Raw genomic sequence first — 6,580 nt, 5'->3', positions numbered from 1 at the left:
AGGTGTCATATGCAAATAATAATATCCAGCATTAGAAAAAAGGGACATTCCTTTGTTGTGTCTCTTTTTGAGACCCGAGGAACACTTCCCTAGAGGCCCATCTTCTGACTTTACCTTAAACTTCATTCAGAATTGTGTCACAGTCTATTTCTAAACCAGTCCCAGACAAGAGGAAAAGAGTTATCACGGCTAGGTTATTAAACATCTATTTCCATCCTCTGGGAATAGAGATGGGCACAGCCTCCCCTAAAGGATACCAGAGCTGAAAATAAATTACCTGAACAAATATTGTTCTGTTAACAAGGAAGAAAAAGGTACATATGAACTTAGAATAACCATTTTGATGACATTACTTATTAGAAGCCAGCTATCATGTAAAAAGCTGAAATACCCTGAGGACACCAAACCATGATAAGCCTAAACTAGCCTCTTGGACAAAGACAAGTTTCAAGTGAGTGAAACTTCTTGGATCTTCCAGCTCAGTTCAAATGGATGCAGCCAAGTGAACAACCCAACACAAAAGAGCAAAACTGCACAGCCAAGTCCTGCCCAAACAATCCTGAGAAATAAAATGGTTATTATGTAAGCATCTAAGATTTGTAGTAGTTTGCTACAAAGCAATAGATAAGTAGAACATACTACAATATAACATCTATAACAGAGGTGTCATTCACATAAAAGATACTGATTGGCTGAAATTATAAAATGGAAAAAAATATACCATGAAAATAGTAAGCATGTGAAAACTGGAATTACTGCAATAATATTGCACAAATACTTCAAGACAAGAAATATTGCCAGAGATGGTAAGTAATATTTCACCATGATAAAAGGATCAGTTCATCAGAAAGACATTACAATTAAGTGTGTGTATCTGAATAAGAGTTTCAAAATACATTAAACAAAAACTGATAGAACTAAAGAGAAAAGTAGATAACCCAGAATTATAAAGATTTTAATGCCCCTCAACAACTAGAACCTCGGTCCATGGTATTTCTCCGGCAAAAGAACACTGGAATGGTTTGCCATTTCCTCCTCCAGGGGATCTTCTCCACCCAGGAATTGAACCCACATCTCCCACACTGGCAGGTGGATTCTTTACCACTGAGCCACCAGAGAAGCCCCTAAATCTAGAGTAAGTATTTTTATTTAGAAAATAATAAAGGAATAAAGATAAAAGCAGAGATCAACCACATAGAAAAATTAAATAAATTAACACAGCCAACATGTGGCTCTTTGAAAAGATTGATAAAATGGATAAACTTCTATCTAGGCTGATCAAGAAAAGAGAAAACACAAATTTAAAATGTGAGGAATGAAAGAGATGATATTACCTCAAATCCTACAGACATCAACGTGATAATAAGGAAATATTATGGACAACCTCTAAGTCTATTTTTGACAACATAGGCAAATTTCTTTTTCAACTTTTTAAAAATGGAAGTATACTTGATTTACAACATTGTGCTAGTTTCAGGTATATGGCAAAGTGATTCAGTCATATGTTTATATGTATATACATATAATTATTACATACATGTAATTTTCAGATTCCTTTCCCTTGTAGGTTATTACAAAACACTGAGTACAATTCCCTGTGCTATACAGTAGGTCCTTCTTGGTTATTTTATAGAGAGAGACAAATTCCTTTAAAAAAATAAAGCTTAAATAAATGCTGGAGAGGGTGTGGAGAAAAGGTAACCCTCTTACACTGCTGGTGGGAATGCAAACTAGTACAGCCACTATGGAGAACAGTGTGGAGATTCCTTAAAAAACTGGGAATAGAACTGCCATATGACCCAGCAATCCCACTGCTGGGCATACACACCGAGGAAACCAGAATTGAAAGAGACGCATGTAACCCAATGTTCAACGCAGCACTGTTTACAATAGCCAGGACATGGAAGCAACCTAGATGTCCATCAGCAGACGAATGGATAAGGAAGCTGTGGTACATATACACAATGGAATATTACTCAGCCATTAAAAAAAATACATTTGAATCGGTTCTACTGAGATGGATGAAACTGGAGCCCATTATACAGAGTGAAGTAAGCCAGAAAGAAAAACAACAATACAGTATACTAATGCATATATATGGAATTTGAAAGATGGCAACGATAACCCTATATGCGAGACAGAATAAAAGACACAGATGCATAGAACAATTTTATGGACTCTGAGGGAGAAGGTGAGGGTGGGACGTTCTGGGAGAATAGCATTGAAACATGTATATTATCATATGTGAAACAGAACACCATTCCACGTTCGATGCATGAGACAAGGGCTCAGGGCCGGGGCAATGGGAAGACCCAGAGGGATGGGATGGGGAGGGAGGTGGGTGGGGGGTCCAGGAAGGGGAACACATGTAAACCCATGGCTGATTCATGTCAATGTATGGCAAAAACTACTACAATATTGTAAAGTAATTAGCCCCCAACTAAAATAAATAAATTTATAAAAAAAAAAAATAAAGCTTATCCAAACTGATATGTAATATGAGAATACCTGAATAAGCCCATATATATCCAAGGAATTGAATTCATCATTAAAATAATAAAACTAAACGCTAGTCTCTGTTGGTATCACTGTGGAGTTCCATCACATCTTAAAAGTAGTAATGATATCAATCATAATATAGAAAGGAAACCATTTCAAACTCCTTTTATGAGACCAGCATAACCCTGATACTAAAACCTTAAAAGTCATTAGAAAGAAAGAAAAGTGCAAGCTAGATATTCCCTAGACCTGGAAGCCTGGTGTGCTGCATGTAGTTCATGGGGTTGCAAAGGGTCAGACGTAACTAAGTGACTGAACAACAATAGATGCAAAACTCAATAACAAAATATTAACATTAACTTCAGTAATATGTACTAGGGATGCATGAGGTCATAATCAAGTGAAGTTTACCCCAGGAATTCAAAGTTAGTCTGTCATTTGAAAATCACTGTAATTTAGCACATTAACAAAAATAAATGAGAAAAACCATTTGAATATCTCAATAAAAAGAAAAATCATTTGATAAAATTCAAGACCCATTCATAATCAAAATTTTTAGCAAACTAAACTATGTTAACTGATACTGTGCTATATTGAGAAATATATATTTTGGGTTTTCTCTGTGGTTCCTGGCACAGAAAACTTGTAATTTCCTAAGTTATAAGAGCTCTAAGGCCATGTTTTGTTACAATACTTAGCTTTTGTTCTGTTTCTGAAATAGCTCCAGAACATAAAGGTGAAATGAGTGTATTTTGTTATTCATAACAAGCTCCTTTCAACCACATCTGAGTTTATGTTAATAAGGTGATTTTGGAAAGTCCTTAGCTCACCCTAAGATGGGGACTGATTGCCAGGGGAACCAACTATGTAATTAGAGGATTGGAACTTTCCTCTGTCTCCCACGCCTCTCTCTAACCCCCTCAAGGAAGGAAAAGGGACTGGAGATTCAATTAATCACCAATGGCCAATGACTTAATCAATCATGCCTATTTAATGAAAATTCTACTGTACTTCAGTACAGTGGTGAGTGTGTGTGTGGGGGGAGGGGGTTGTTCAGAGAGCTTTATGGAGTTCACTGGGTTGGTGAACACATGGAGGTGCTGGGAGAAAGTGTGTCCTGATAAGAGCATGGATGTTTTGCACCCCTCCCCAACATCTTTCCTTACGTGTCTCTTCCGTCTGGCTATTCCTGAGCTATATCCTTTTACAATAAACTAGTAGTCTGGTAAGTCAAGTATTTTCCTGAAGTTCTGATTTACAGCTGGTTGGTTAGATGCACACATCATAACCTGGACTTTCATCTGAAGTGGGGGCAGTCTTGAGGAACTGAGCCCTTTGCCAATGGGACCTGATTCTATCTCCAGGTAGACAGTGTGAGAATTGAGTTAAATTGCAGGACACCCAGTCTGAGTATGGAGAATCAGAGAATTGCTTAGTGTGAAGAAAAACCCATGTACATTTGGTGAAGTACACGGAAGTGTCAGAACTGAAGTATCAAAAAGACTATTCTGTGAGAAGACAGAATACGAAAGTTTTTTTCTGTATAGCATCTATGGAAAAGAAACAGCTAATACCATACATGGGCTTCCCTTGTGACTCAGCTGGTAAAGAAATGGCCTGAAATGCGGGAGACCTGGGTTCGATCCCTGGGTTGGGAAGATCCCCTGGAGAAGGGAAAGGCTACCCACTCCAGTATTCTGGCCTGGAGAATTCCATGGACAGTATAGTCCCTGGGGTTGCAAAGTGTTGGACACGACTGAGCGACTTTCACTTTCAACATCACACATAGTGATAGTATATCCTGAGATTAGGAACAAGGCAACAATGTCCACTCTTCTTACTATGTGGCACTGGCATTTCTAGCCAGGATAATAATGCAAAAAAAAAAAAAAAAAGCAGAAGGTTTCAAAAGGAAGGAATATAAATATCTTTGTCATAGCTATTTGTAGATAAACTTAATTAGTAAGTTAATTTAACAAGTTTTTGTTGTTCAGTCGATAAGTCATGTCCGACCTTTTGCAACCCCATGGACTGCAGCATGCCAGGCTCCTCTGTTACATGAGACGCAGGAGATGTGGGTTCAATCCCTGGGGAGGAAGATTACCTGCAAATTGCAATTCACTCCAGTATTCTTGCCTGGGAAATTCCATGGACAGAGGAGCCTGGTGGGCTATAGTCCATGGGGTCACAAAGAATTGAACATGACTGAGTGATGGAGCACTCACAATACTCACTACATTTTGTTTATTCATTCATCTGTGGACATTTAGGTTGCTTTCACCTCTTGGCTATTGTGAATAATGCTGCTGTGAACATGGGCATACAAATATCTCTTTAAGACTTTGCTTTCAATTCTTTTGGCTTGATACCAAGAAGTGAAATTATTGGATCATATGATAATTCTATTTTTAACTTTTTGCAAAACCACCATGCTGTTTTCCATAGCAGCTGTATCATTTTACATTCCCAATACTTCACAAGGGTTCTAATTTTTCCACATCATCACCAACACTTGTTATTTTTTTCTTTCTTTCCTTTTCCTTCCCCTTACCTCTGTCTCTGCCTCTTTCTCTCTTTTTTGACAGTAGACATCCTAATGGGTGTGATTGTGGTTTTGGCTTGCATTTCCTTAAGGCTAGTAGTGTTGAGCATTTATAATGTGCTCATTGGCTATCTGTATTTCTTTTTTAGAGACATGTCTAGTCAAGTCTTTTGTCCATTTTTTAAATTATCATATGAACAATCTCCCATTTGTTATTCTCAACAGATATTACAAGTTTAGCTGATAACATTGCCAGTTTCAGATATGTTTTTAAAGGCATATTATATATATTTTAAGATATAAAATTATTAAAATATGAAAATGAAACAAAACTATTCTGTAATCCACAGACTTTATTCAAATTTTGCCAACTGTCCCAGTAATAATTTTATAGCAAAAGAATATCCAAGACTGAATGTATTGCATTTGGTTGTCACATCACGTTAGTCACCTTAATCTCAAGTTATTGAATCTTGTTTTTCAAGACCTTGATATTTTTAAAAAGTATAGTGCAGTTATTTGTAGAATATCCCTCAATTTGGATTTGTGTGATGTTTTCTCATTTTCAGATTCATATTATGGACTTTTGGAAGGAGCACCTCAGAGGTGATATGGTGTCTTAAGTTCTCCTTAAAGGATCACATCGGGAGGTACATGCTGTTGATTAGTCTTGTGACTGGGATTAATTGGTTAAAGTGGTGTCTGCCAGGATTCTCCACTACCATTTGTAATTAGCAAGTCTCTTATGAAGAGCTAAATTGAGACTATGTAATTATTTTTGTTTTGATAACTGGATGGCATTGCAGATTCAATGGACATGAATTTAGGCAAACTCTGGGAGATGGTGAGGGTCAGGGAGGCCTGGCGTGCTGCAGTCCATGGAGTCACAAAGAGTCAGACACGACTTGGCAACTTAACAATAACAATTATTTTGTTACTCCTTACACTTTCACCCACTGATTTTTATATTTATTAATAATTATTGCATGGATCAGAGATTATGACAATAGCCAATAAAGCATTTTTCAAATTTTATTATTATTTCCACATTTATTATTTGCTTAGATAAAACTGTGAGATTTCTCTTTCATTATGTGTGTGTATATATATATATATATATATATACAATCACATCTTCTTTATCCACTTATCTGTTGGAAACTTAGGTTGTTTCCGTATCTTGGCTACTGTACAGAATGCTGCTATGCATATTGGGTGTATGTATCTTTTCAAATTAATGTTTTGTTTTTTGAGATATATATATACCCAGGAGTAGAATTGCTGGATCATATGGTAGTTCTATTTTTAGTTTTTTGAGGAATTTCCACACTGTTTTCTATAATGGTTGTACCAATTCACATTCCTACCAATAGTGTACAAGAGTTACATTATCTCCACATTCTTGCCAACATTTGTTATTTGTGTTCTCTTTGATGAGAGCCATTTTGACAGGTGTGAGGTGATACTGTGGTTTTGATTTGCATTTCCCTGATTATCAGCAATGTGATCAGGAGTGATCTAAGCGTTTCCAACTCCCAC

This window comes from Giraffa tippelskirchi, chromosome 5, assembly GCF_054371585.1.
Source record: "Giraffa tippelskirchi isolate mGirTip1 chromosome 5, T2T-mGirTip1v1.2.pri, whole genome shotgun sequence".
NCBI classification, from domain to species: Eukaryota; Metazoa; Chordata; class Mammalia; order Artiodactyla; family Giraffidae; genus Giraffa; species Giraffa tippelskirchi.
This window is presented reverse-complemented; position numbering follows the sequence as displayed.